This window comes from Somniosus microcephalus, chromosome 1 (assembly GCF_052327205.1).
Source record: "Somniosus microcephalus isolate GS21.2 chromosome 1, FLI_Smic_1.0, whole genome shotgun sequence".
Taxonomy (NCBI): domain Eukaryota; kingdom Metazoa; phylum Chordata; class Chondrichthyes; order Squaliformes; family Somniosidae; genus Somniosus; species Somniosus microcephalus.
In genome coordinates this window covers 124,887,505-124,901,462 of record NC_140987.1, presented here as the reverse complement: position 1 = coordinate 124,901,462, position 13,958 = coordinate 124,887,505, and positions in this window count along the sequence as shown.

Here is a 13,958-nt window from a genome sequence, read left to right as displayed (position 1 = left end):
GGATCTTTATGTAAGAGAAGTCAGGGGCGGAGCCAAGAGCCAAGACCTGGAACCTCCCAGGTTAGTCGGGAAAGAGGAAGTGAAACTATACAGTGGGGGAGGGTAATATACATGAGTGCAAAACGAATACAGGACCAAGACAAACAGATTTCATTACATTCACCCCTTCTATAGATTTAGTCCATCGGGGTGATGTTTCTTAAAAGTTGGTATAAGTGAGTCTGTCAGGAGGTTTTGCAGTTCTCAGTGATCGGCGCAAAGCGGGTTGGGGTGCCTCTAGGGGAGTGGATTCTGGTTCCTCCGCTGTCCGGGCCTCCGCAGTGTCTTCCAGGTTATCTGCAGTGTCCTCCAGGTTAAAGTTGGGTATTGATACCTCTGGGCGTCCTGTCTCTTTGTAGTGTAGGTCTTCATCGGGTAGTCTCCCATCGTTCTCTCCGCTCCCCGAGGGAGCGAGGTCTTTTATGGAAACAGTGTCCTCTCACCCATCAGAGTATTCGATATAGGCGTACTGAGGGTTTGCATGGAGGAGCTGTACCTTTTCCACAAGGGGGTCCGTTTTATGGCCTCTCACGTGCTTCCGCAATAGTACTGTCCCCGGAGACATCAGCCACACGGGTAGAGATATGCCCGAGGTGGATTTCCGGGGGAAAACGAACATCTTTTCGTGAGGGGTAGCATTAGTGGCAATACATAACAGAGACCTTATGGAGTGGAGCACGTCTGGGAGGACTTCCTGCCAGCGGGAGGTCGGAAGGCCTTTTGACTTTAAGGCTAACGTGACAGCCTTCCAAACAGTAGCATTCTCCCTTTCCACTTGCCCATTACCCCGGGGGTTGTAGCTAGTGGTTCTGCTAGTGGCTATCCCCTTCGAGAGCAAGAACTGGCGCAGCTCGTCACTCATGAATGACGTCCCCCTATCGCTGTGTATGTAGTTCGGCATGCCAAACATGCAGAATAGATTACAGAGACACTTGATGACCATGGCACTGGTCATGTCTGGGCAGGGAATGGCGAAGAGGAAGCGGGAATATTCATCAATGATATTGAGGAAGTATACGTTACGGTCGGCAGAGGGAAGGGGTCCCTTGAAGTCCAGACTTAGGCGCTCGAATGGCCATGTGGCTTTGATAAGGTGTGCACGGTCAGGCCTGTAGAAACGAGGCTTGCATTCCGCACAGATGCGGCAGGCTCTGGTCATTGCCCTGACCTCCTCGATGGAGTGGGGCAGATTGTGGGACTTTATAAAATGGTAGAGTCGGGTGACCCCTGGGTGACAGAGGTCGTTGTGGAGACCCTGTAATTTGTCCGTATGAATGCTGGCACACATTCCCTGCGATAGGGCGTCTGGGGGTTCATTAAGGACTCCCGGCCTGTACATAATATCATAGTTGAACGTGGATAGTTCGATCCTCCACCTGAGTATTTTGTCATTCTTGATTTTCCCCCTTTGTTTGTTATTAAACATGAAAGCCACCGACCGCTGGTCGGTGAGCAGGGTGAAACGTTTGCCGGCTAGGTAGTGTCTCCAGTGCCGCACTGCCTCCACTATAGCCTGTGCCTCCTTCTCGACAGAAGAGTGCCTGATTTCAGGTCCCTGAAGGGTTCGGGAGAAGAAGGCCACAGGTCTCCCAGCCTGATTGAGGGTCGCAGCTAAGGCAAAGTCTGACGCATCGCTTTCGACTTGAAAGGGAATGCATTCGTCCACTGCACACACTGCAGCCCTTTCAATGTCCTGTTTAATACTGGTGAAAGCCTCCCGAGCTTCAGCTGATAGTGGGAAGGACGTCGATTTAATGAGGGGTCGGGCCTTATCAGAGTAATTGGGCACCCATTGGGCATAATACGAAAAAAATCCCAGGCACCTTTTTAAAGCTTTGGGTTTGTGTGGCAGGGGCAGTTCCTTTAGGGGGCGTAATCGGTCAGGGTCCGGTCCAATTACCCCATCTTCCACCACACAGCCGAGGATACAGAGACGGGTTGTGTTGAAGACACATTTGTCTTCGTTGTAGGTTAGATTCAGCTTTAGGGCAGTTTTTAAAAATCTCGCAAGATTTAGATCGTGGTCTTGCTGGTTGTGCCCGCAGATGGTGACATTGTCCAGATAGGGGTAGGTAGCTTGTAGTTTATTCTCGTCAACCATGCGGTCCATCTCACGTTGGAAGACTGAGACCCCATTTGTTACCCCGAAGGGCACTCTGAGAAAATGGTAGAGGTGCCTGTTCGTCTCGAAGGCGGTGTATGGGCGGTCCTCCGTTCTAATGGGGAGCTGGTGATACGCGGATTTGAGGTCGATAGTCGAGAAGACGCGGTATTGCGCAATCTGGTTGACCATTTCTGATATGCGGGGTGAAGGGTAGGCGTCCAGCTGGGTATAAATATTAACAGTCTGGCTGTAGTCAATTACCATCCGTTTCTTTTCGCTATTTTTAACTATGACTACTTGGGCACGCCACGGGCTGGTACTGCATTCAATAATGCCTTCCCGCAGGAGTCTGTCCACTTCCGCCTTGATAAAGTGTCTGTCTTCCAGACTGTACCGTCTACTTTTGGTCGCTATGGGCCTACAGTTCGGAGCGAGATTAGCGAATAAAGAGGGCGGGCTGATTTTTAAGGTTGATAGGCCACAGACTGTGAGTGGCGGCTGGGACCCGCCATATGCTAGCGTGACACTTTCGTGGTGGCACTGGAAGTCCAGGCCCAAGATTACATTAACACAGAGTTCTGGCATCACGAGGAGTTTAAAATCCTTGTAGTCCGTGCCTTTTACAGTCAGTGTTACCACACAGTAGCCCAAAATGTCCGAAGTGTGGGGCTTAGCAGCCATAGCAATTCTGCTCCGTGTAGGGGTTACCGTTAATGAGTGCTGCCGTACCAGGCTAGGGTGGATAAAACTCTCGGTACTCCCACAGTCAATTAAACATTTCGCTAAATTCCCGTTTACCTGTATGTCCATCATGGATTTTGTCAACGGGTGTGGCCTGGATTGATCCAACGTGATCGAAGCCACTGTTGGGCCCTGGGCGGCCGTTGAGTCGGGAAAAGATGGCGGATCCCAAGATGGCGGCCCGCACGAGGCGGTGACGGAGTTGGAAATCGGATTCCCCCTGCAGACTTTGCTAAAATGCCCCTTTTTCTTACATTTGAAGCATGTAGCGTCCTTCGCTGGGCATCGTTGTCTGGGGTGCTTGGCCTGGCCGCAGAAGTAGCATTTCGGGCCTCGAGACATTGCCGCTGTAGTAGGACTCCTGGGTGAACTTCTGTGTGGGGACTCCGGCGGCGTAGAGCTGGTCTGAGACCTGGATGGGGAAGATGGCTGATTCCAAGATGGCGGCCCCCTCGGCAGTCACGAGGCGGTGAGGGCCGCATGGCCGGAAGAATAAGAGTCAGAGTTTTTCTGGGCCACGTCCAGCGATCGCGCAGTGGCCACTGCCTTTTTTAAGTCCAGGACCTCCTTCTCCAGCAGTCTCTGCCGGATATAATTCGATTTGAGGCCCGTGATGAAGGAATCGCGGACCAATTCGTCAGAGTACGCGTTGGCCGTCACAGCCTTGCAGTTACAGTCCCGGACCAGGTCCTTTAAGCCCTGTAAGAAATCGTCCATTGATTCCTCTGGTCGCTGCCTGCGTGTAGCCAGCGATGTCTGGCGTACACTTCGTTTACCGGCCTCTGGTATTGGGCCTTCAGGATAGTGATGGCCTCCATGTAAGAGGTGGCGTCCCGGATGAACGAATAAATCCGATGACTTACGCGAGTAGTCAGTAGACTCAGTTTATCTGCCTCGCTAGCGGATGAGGCCCCTGTGAAGAGTTCAAAGCATTTGAGCCAGTGTCCAAATTGATTTGATGCTTCAGCAGAATGTGGATCCAAGTCCAGACGCTCTGGTTTTAGGAGTCGATCCATCCTAGTATTCTTTAGTGATTAAAATTGATGGGCCTTCAATAACCACAAAACTAGAAGTTATAGACTTAAAGAAGTTGGCTTTTAATCACTAAGATCAGAGCTAACATCTCAACACGCCGACTGGTTCACAGGAATGAGTCATACAGATCCTGGGATCTTTATGTAAGAGAAGTCAGGGGCGGAGCCAAGAGCCAAGACCTGGAACCTCCCAGGTTAGTCGGGAAAGAGGAAGTGAAACTATACACAGTGGGGGAGGGTAATATACATGAGTGCAAAACGAATACAGGACCAAGACAAACAGATTTAATTACAGACTTTCAAAGGCATTTGATAAGGTACCACATAATAGGCTTGTTAGAAAGAAGGACTTACATTTATATAGCGCCTTTCATGACCACTGGACGTTTCAATGCACTTTACAGCCAATGAAGTACTTTTTGAAGTGCAGTCACTGTTGTAATGTAAGAAATGCAGCAGCCAATTTGTGCACAAGCTCCACTCAAACAGCAATGTGATAATGACCAGTTAATCTGTTTTAGTGATGCTGATTGAGGGATAAATATTGGCCAGGACACCAGGGATAACTCCCCTGCTCTTCGAAGTAGTGCCGTGAGATCTTTTACATCCACCTGAGAGCAGATAGGGCCATGTTTTAATGTTTCATCCAAAAGACGGCACCTCCCACAGTGCAGAACTCCCTCAGCACTGCACTGGAGTGTCAGCCTAGATTTTCTGTGCTGTGTCTCTGGAGTGGGACTATGAACCCACAACCTTCTGACTCAGAGGTGAGGGTGCTACCAACTGAGCCACTGGCTGACACTGTGAGCAAAATTGATGCCTATGGGATAAAATGGGCAGTAGCAGCATGGATACAAAATTGGCTGAGAGATAGAAAACAGAGGGGGAGAAATTGGGTGAGTAGCACCACTTGTTAGCGCCTAAAGAGGCAGGCAGTGGCTGTAGCGCCACTGGCTGCGCCGCCTGCGATAGAGAGTTGGGGCAATAATGGTGGCGTTAGCCTTTTGCGCTGCGCCGCCACCGATGACGTCATCGGTGTGCGCAGTGCCTCATTCGCACCCCGTTCACGATATTTGGTTGCGAACGGCGCAGTTGCGCCGTTTGCTACCCGCGCCCAGTTCACGGGACCTTACTGTGCAAGCAGCGGCGCAAGTTAAGGTGGAGGTGCGGAGCGGCCGCCTTTTTCGGCAGCCGCCTGCCAGCACCTCCGTCCCCGGCCTCCTGACCACCCCCCCACCGCGGCATTGCCGGCTGTTTCCCGAGAGCCCAGCACTTCTCCTCAGTGCCGGGCTCTTTTGCCGGCATTCGCGATCGGGGATCGCGCTGTTGCAGGCCCCTCCCCCTTAACAATGGGAGGAAGGCCTGCAGTACCGCAGCGTGCCGTGCTGCAGCGTGTGGCGCTGCGGCACGTTGCGCTGCGATATTCAGTTTCAGCGCCCTAAGAGGGACGCGGAGCGCCTCGAGCCTCACCCTGTGTCCCTCTAGGGGCAATGGAACTGAATATCGGACGATCGCTGAAGACTCGAACGCTGCGCTAAATCCTGCGCTGAGGCGAACTTGGCGCCTCAACCCAATTTCTAGGCCAGAGAGTTGTGGTGAATGGCTGTTTTTTGGACTGGAGGGAGTATATAGTGTGTTCCCCAGGGTTCAGTATTAGGACCACTGTTGTTTTTGATATGCATTAATTACTTGGATTTGGGGGTACGGGGCACAATTTCAAAATTTGCAGACGACATGAAACTTGGAAGTGTAGTAAACAGTGAGGAAGATAGTAATAGACTTCAAGAGGACATAGAAAAGCTTGTGGAATGGGTGGACACATGGCAGATGAAATTCAATGCAGAAAAGTTTGAGGGGATACATTTTGGTAGAAGAATGAGGAGAGACAATACAAGCTAAATTGTACAATTTTAAAGGGGGTGCAAGAACAGAGGGACCTGGGGATGTTTTTGCACACATCTTTGAAGATGGCAGGACAGGTTAACAAAGCAGTTAATAAAGCATATAGAATCCTGGGCTTTATAAATAGAGGCTGTAGTGGCGCTTCGTAATTTCCAAACATGCAGCCACTGAGCTTTGAGGCTTTTAACAACGAGTAGACGCGTGTCGAAATAAAACATTCCAAAATGTAACTTTGTCTTTAAACTGTTTACTGTAACACCTTACAAACAGAATTACAAAGCAAAACACGTTTAAACGAACACGGTCAAAAACTGTATTGCTCCAGCCCTCAAAAGCCTTTACCTTCTCTCCAGCCTCGTGCAGCTTGAACTGTAAAATGGCTGGATACCATGTGACAATCTTAAGGACTGTACCATTGTAGCAAGAATAAAGGGGGTATCTCAGACTATACTACTGGAACAAGAAAATAGGGGGTTTCTCAATACAATAAGTCAGTCAGGTAAATTAACTGTATTATACTATTTAACCAATATTTTAAAGTATTTTCTTTCTTAAACTTTCATGACTCTTACATTCCGGCCCCTAATTGACTAGGCACATGAAGCATATCAATTACTCAAACATTCTTAAGAGTCATAAACTAATGAGTTCAACATATTTACAATATAAATGTCCACTTTTTTCGTTCAGGAACCTTTCACGCTGCTTCTTGTAGCAGGCAGAGCTTTGTGATCGGTCTTTCCAGGGTACTGGTCTTGTTTTGCAAACAAACGCGACGAACAACGCCTCTGGAGTCTGGCATGGTCTTAATTATTTTTCCCATCAACCAAGAATTTCTCGGGGCTGAATCATCCACGATTAAGACGATGTCTCCGACAATGAAGTTCCTCTTTATTTTGGACCATTTTTGATGCTCCTGTAGCAGAGGTAAGTATTCTCTTGTCCATCTGGTCCAGAAAAGGTCTGACATATACTGAACTTGCCTCCACTTCCGACGGGCATACGGATCTTCCTTTTTGAAGACTCCCGGGGGCATGACTGGCTGTATTTTCAACAACAACAGGTGGTTCGGAGTCAGGGCTTCGAGGTCATTGGGATCATCTGATGTCTTAGTTATCGGTCAGTCATTAATGATGGCTTCAACCTCACACAGAACGGTTTGAAGTCCCTCGTTGTCAAGCACTTGCAGCTTCAGTACAGAACTGAGTAGTTTTCTTACGGTGCGTATCTGTCTTTCCCAGACACCTCCATGGTGGGATGCAGCCGGTGGATTGAAGATCCACTTAATTCCTGTTTGCATCATGGCTTCCTGTATTTTAAGCTGATTCCAACCTTCAATAGCTTCCTGTAGTTCTCTCTCCGCTCCGACAAAATTAGTGCCATTATCAGAACGCATAATGGACACCTGTCCCCTTCTACAGACAAAGCGCCGCAGGGCGTTAATACAGGAATCAGTGTCAAGCGTGTGTGCCACCTCAATATGAACTGCTCTGATGGTCAAACAAGTGAAAAGCACACCATATCTCTTGACAAGGCTCCGTCCTCGCTTTACCTCGAAAGGCCCGAAATAGTCCACCCCTACGTTTGTAAATGGGGGCTTGTCTGGTAACAAACGGTCTTCAGGCAGGTCTGCCATTTTCTGCTCCCCAGCTCTAGCGTGTAACCGTCTGCAAACAATGCATTCAGAGAGTATTTTTCTTATTACAGAATTAGCTCCTGGAATCCAGTATCTTTGTCTTAGCTTCGCAAGCACGTGATTCCTCCCACTGTGTCCAATACTCTGGTGTATATGCTGAAGAATGAGAGCAGCAACCCGGAGGTCCTTAGAAAGGATAGCAGGATGCTTGGCCTCCTCTGGCATAGCAGATTTGTTTAGTCGCCCTCCCACCCTCAGTACTCCATCTTGCAGTGTAGGGTCCAGCTTGTAGACATGACTACCTTTCTTGATTGGAGTATTTCGCTGTAAAGCTTCGATTTCTTCTGGATATCTTTGTCTTTGACTGAAGCAAACTATCTCCATCTCAGCCTTGGCCAAATCCTCCACGGTCAATGAATTCTTACCCAATGTGGTCTTGTGCTGGTGCATATATTGCTGTAGAAGCATTCTCTGCTTATCAGGGTTACTTTCAGACTGATGGATAGTGGCTCGATACTCTTTTCTCTTACCGCTCAGGTGTAGCAGCAACTCTTTCAACCTTAGAAACCATGCAACTGCTTTCTTCAACTGGTGCCATCCTGAGAAATGGTTAACAAGCTTGTTCACTGTGTCAAAGTTCTCTTTCGTAGTTATGAGATTTACTGTGACTGATCTCTTGACTTCGACGTCGTCTTCAGCAATCTGACTTGGCATATCTGGTCTTTCTGGCCATGATCTCTCTGTTTCCAGCAGATAACTTGGGCCTTGTATCCAAGTTTCACTCCTCATGAAGTTTTCAGCCTTCAATCCCCGTGAGGCTTGATCTGCTGGGTTTAATGAGGTGTTTACATACCTCCATTGAGATGGTTGTGTAGCTTCTCTAATGGATGAGATTCTGTTTGCTACGAAGGTCTTGAAGCGTATCTTCTCATTCTCTATATACTTCAGCACCGTCGTGCTATCCGTCCAGAAGACAGATTCTTCTAGTGGGAGCTGTAACTCTTTCCGCATCACCTGGTCAACTTTAACTGCAACAACCGCTGCCGTCAACTCCAGTCTCGGGATGGTGACCTGCTTCAGCGGAGCCACCCTGGATTTCCCCATGAGGAAGGCACAATGTTTCTGGCCCTGTTGATTTGTCAGCAAGAGGTAAGTAGCCGTGCCATAGCCGTCCTCACTGGCGTCCGAGAAATGATGTAGTTGAGCCGTCTTTGTAACTCCAAAACTCACAGGCTTGATGCATCTACTGACGTTGAAGCTAGAAAGTTGTTGCAAATCTGTCAACAATCTGAGCCATCTCTGAGCTTGACCTTCTGGGATATCTTCATCCCATCCTCTCTTGTCTCTACACAGCTCTCGTAGGATCAGCTTCACCGGCAGAATGAGTGGTGCCAGGAATCCAAGAGGGTCGTAGATGGAACTGACCATGGAGAGAATCCCTCGTCTTGTGGATGGTCTTTCGTTCACCATTATTCTGAAGTTGAACGTGTCTGAATTAATGCACCATTATACACCAAGAGCTCTCTCAATAGGAAGGACATCGTGGCTCAGGTCCAGATCTTTGACTTCAGTGGCTCTTTCCTTTTCTGGGATAGAAGCTAGAACTGCTCTGCTGTTGCTTATCCACTTAGTCAGATGGAATCCTCCATGCGAACACAGAGTCCTAAGGTCTCTTGACAGTGCAATGGCATCGTCTTCTGTTGACACGGACTTCAGACAGTCATCGACATAAAAGTTTCTGAAGATTGTCTCCACAGCCTCTGATGGTGCTTTGCCTTTGCCATCTTCTGCAGTTTTTCTGAGAGCGTAGCTTGCACAGCTGGGAGATGATGTGGCTCCGAACAAGTGTACAGCCATTCTACATTCCACCATCGCTTGACTAACGTCGCCATCTGGCCACCAAAGGAAACGCAGAAGATCAGCATCTTCATCAGGGATTCTGACTTGGTAGAACATTGATTCTATGTCTGCCATCATGGCAAGGAGCTCTTGTCTAAACCTAGTCAAGACGCCAATGAGGGTATTAGTAAGATCAGGACCTTGAAGCAGCTGGTCATTCAGTGAAGTTCCTCTGAATGAGGCGGCGCAGTCAAACACTACATGGATCTTTTTCTTCTTTGGGTGATACACACCGTGATGAGGAATGTACCAGACCCTTCCATCATCTCTGTTCAACTGTTCCTCGGGCACTTTAACAGCATAGCCTTTCGCTATGATGTTTCTCATGAAGCCTTTGTAGTCTTCGTGAAAGTCGGGGTTCTTGTTCAGCTTTCTCTTTAGACTGATGGCACGCTGCTCTGCTATGCAGCGATTGTTCGGCATCTTCGCGGTCTGTCTTCTCAGTGGCAAAGCAATGTGATAGTGGCCATCAATGAACTGTGTAGACCTTGTCATCAAATCCATGAACTGATGGTCTTCTTGTGACATCTCTGTCTTTTCCTCACAGCTGCGTTCTGAAAAGTCTGCATTGAACTGCTGTATCAACAGCTCTTCAATGCTTGCGATAGAGATACAATTAACTGTTACATTTTGTTGTTGCTCCTTGTTTGACTTGTTGCCATCATCTCTCCTTACCGGTCCATTGACTACCCATCCAAGGGCTGTCCTGACTGCGTAGGGTCCGTCATCCTTGCTGTTTATCACCTGCCATGGCTCCATAGTTTTGTAGGCATTGGTTCCAATTAATAGGCCAATTTCTGCTTCAATATATGGGAGACGCACCTTTTCCAGGTAAGGCCATCTCTCCACATCCTTCTGCAGGGCTAAGTTTCCTATTTTAACAGGAATCTCCCTCTGTGTGAAAACATTAGGCAGGTCTATGAAGTCCTTCTCTTCAAGTCCACACACTTCTAAGTCTGACAGGATATAACTTTGCATTGACTTCTCATGACCCATGGTGCGTAATAGGATTTCTGTTCTTCTGCCTCTAACGTTCAGCTGTCGCATGAGTGATTCTGTGCAGAACGTTGCTGAACTACCTGGATCCATGAAGGCGTAAGTCTCCACAAACTTCTCACTCCTCTTAGACTTGATCTTTACAGGTACGATGGCAAGAATACAATCACTGTCACCGGCCCCAGTGAATCCACAAGTCTCTGGTTCTAGCGACACCAGGGCGCTTGAAACAACCTTCTCGTCGGTATTGTTTTCTTCACTCTTCTTAGAGACTTGTTCTTCTTTGTGGATATGCAGCAGACTGGGATGTTTCCGAGTGCACTCTCTGCATGTTGTTCTTTGCTTACAGTTTCTACTCAGGTGCCCCTGAGAGAGACATCCAAAGCATAGGCCATTGTACTTCAGAAATTCAATTCTGTCCTTATGTGGCTGTGCTTTGATGTCACTGCAGAAATCCAATGTATGATTCTTCTGGCAGAATAAACATGGCTTCTGAAAGGCATTAGCAGGCGTCACTGTGCCGCTCTTTTTGGGAGATGAGTTCTGAGACCTTTCTTCCCCAGCCTGAATGACGATAGTTGCAAAGCTGCTTCCCCTGGAACCACCTTTCCTGAGAGTCTTTGATTCAGCAGGCTTAGCTTTCACTCTTCCATCAGTAGTCGGGCTGACATCCTGGATGTTTCCAAACAATGGGTCCCTAGCAATTTTAGCCTGTTTGTCTATGAAATTCACTAAGTCTGCAAACCTGGCTCTACTTTTCCGTCTCTCCATTATCTCAAAGGCTGTTCTTCTCCATTGTTCTCTCATCCTGTAAGGAAGCTTAGAGATGATGATTCTCATAGTCGTAGGATTGTCCATCTCTTCCATGAATTCAACATCCTCCATGGTGTTGCGACATCCTATGAGAAAAAGAACATATGTGTTCAATGCCTCCCCGTCCTCCGATCTGATCTGTGGCCACTTGGTAGCCTTTTCAATATATGCAGTGGCTATCTTCAGCTCGTTACCATAGTGCTCCTGCAGCAACTTCCTGGCTTCTATGTATCCCCGGTCCGGTCTCATGTGTTCACAGCTTCTGACCAGGTCTTGTGGTTTACCACTGGTGTACTGTCCCAGGTAGTACAACTTATCACTGCTGCTCTCTGTTTTGGAGTCAATGGCTTGTTCGAAGGATCTGATGAAGGGCTTATACTTGAGTGGGTCGCCTTGGAACACTGGTATGTCTCTTTGAGGGAGTCAAAACAGATTCTGTTGTTTTACAAGCATCTCTGTAATTTCGTTCTGACGTTGCATCACTCGGTATAGGCTGCTCCCTGTGTCTTCAGGCCTCTGGTGGTCATCAGCAGGGTCTAGTCTAGACCGTCTGACATCTGGGGTAGCATCACGTGCTCCTGTTAGTGGAGAGGCCTCTCTTCCACGCTGTAATGCCAGGAGATGGCCTTCAGACTCTCTTTTAACTCTTGAAGGTGCCCTGGATCCAACTCTGTGTGACAACATTGACTGGCAGTATTCGTTCATGCCATCCTGTGAGCCTTCATAATCTTCATACACACTCAACCCGGCATCTGAGACCGCAATAGCTGTTTTTATCTCCAGCTGTTCTTTCTTTGCCTGCACTTGGGCCTGTTGGGCCTGCAGTTGGGCCTGCTGGGCCTGTTGGGCCTGCAGTTGGGCCTGCAGTTGGGCCTCTTCCCGTTCAAGAGCTTGCTTCTCCACTAAAGATGCTGCATGCGCCATCAACGCTGCCCGTTCAACCTCCTCTCTCATGCGTCGCGACGAGCGTGTGGTAGAAGCGACTGACCGGTGTCCAGAAACAGAGCTACCTTCTTTTTGATTTTTGCTCAGTCTGGCTGAAGTCTCTGAAATGCTATCATCTGGTCCGACTTCATCGTCATCTTTATCTTTCTCTGCTGTATCAGCATCTTGACGAATCTTTAACATCCACTGTTCTGTGGCCTTGACATAGTCCTTAATGCTGGATGATTTAAGATCAAACCAGTTGTGATCAGCGTTTCCCTATTCTTCAGACAGAAGTGCTAATACATCTTCATTGAGTACATTAAATTCTTCATGCAACTTGGAGAAATCATAATGCATTATGTCTTCAGCTTTCTTAATATTAGCATTATCTTTCATGAGACAATCAATTATCTTCATTTTTCCAGTTATCTGAGCTAATTTAGCCCTCCTTGCACCTATTCTTCTATGTAACTTCTCTTCCATTGCCTTTGGGGTGAGCTTTACTTCCCTCTTTTGGCCAACAATCCTTCTGGCTGGGGGAAGCTCCTCACGGCTCCGTAAGGCCTCGGCCATTTTACCCGCAGCTCTTATTTAGCTTCTCAATAGAATGAACAAGGCAAGTAACAGTCACTGTACCTTTGCTTTCTTATATTGTCGTCTGGCTCCGTGACCATTCATGTATACGTTCGCCGACAATTCCGTCCTTTCCTTCTTAGGGAGCTAGTTTTTGACTAATGTAGTGGCGCTTCGTAATTTCCAAACATGCAGCCACTGAGCTTTGAGGCTTTTAACAACGAGTAGATGCGTGTCGAAATAAAACGTTCCAAAACGTAACTTTGTCTTTAAACTGTTTACTGTAACACCTTACAAACAGAATTACAAAGCAAAACACGTTTAAACGAACACGGTCAAAAACTGTATTGCTCCAGCCCTCAAAAGCCTTTACCTTCTCTCCAGCCTCGTGCAGCTTGAACTGTAAAATGGCTGGATACCATGTGACAATCTTAAGGACTGTACCATTGTAGCAAGAATAAAGGGGGTATCTCAGACTATACTACTGGAACAAGAAAATAGGGGGTTTCTCAATACAATAAGTCAGTCAGGTAAATTAACTGTATTATACTATTTAACCAATATTTTAAAGTATTTTCTTTCTTAAACTTTCATGACTCTTACAGAGACATAGAGTATAAAAGCCAAGAAGTTATCCTAAACCTATATAAAACACTAGTTCAGTCCCAAATAACAACAGAAAATGCTGGAAATACTCAGCAGGTCAGGCAGCATCGTGGTGAGAGAAACAGAGTTAACATTTCAGATCAATGACCCTTCATCAGAACTGGAAAAGATTAGAGAAGTAACAGATTTTTAAGCAAGTGTGGGGCAGGAAAAGGGAGGAGGGGAGGAAAGAACAAAGGGAAGGTCTGTGATAGGCTGGAAGGCAGGCGAGATTAAAAGACAAAAGGGATGATGGTGCAAGGCAAAAGGACAAGCTAAGAAACAAAAGATGATGCTAGATGAGGTGTAAATGGTAATGGCAGAATCATCAACAGTTGCCACGTGAGAGAATAAAAGAGGAAAAAAAAGAAAAAAGGAAAAAAATATATAGGGGCCGAGGTTATAGTCTGAAATTGTTGAACTTGATGTTGAGTCCAGAAGGCTGTAAAGTGCCAAATCGAAAGATGAGGTACTGTTCCTCGAGATTACATTGAGCTTTGTTGGAACAGTGTAGGAGGCCGAGGATGAAGAGATCAGAGTGGGAGTGGAGCGGAGAATTAAAGCGACACGCGACTGGAAGCTCGGGGTCACGCTTACAGACTGAACAGAGATGTTCCACAAAGCAGTCTCCCAATCTGCGTTTGGTCTC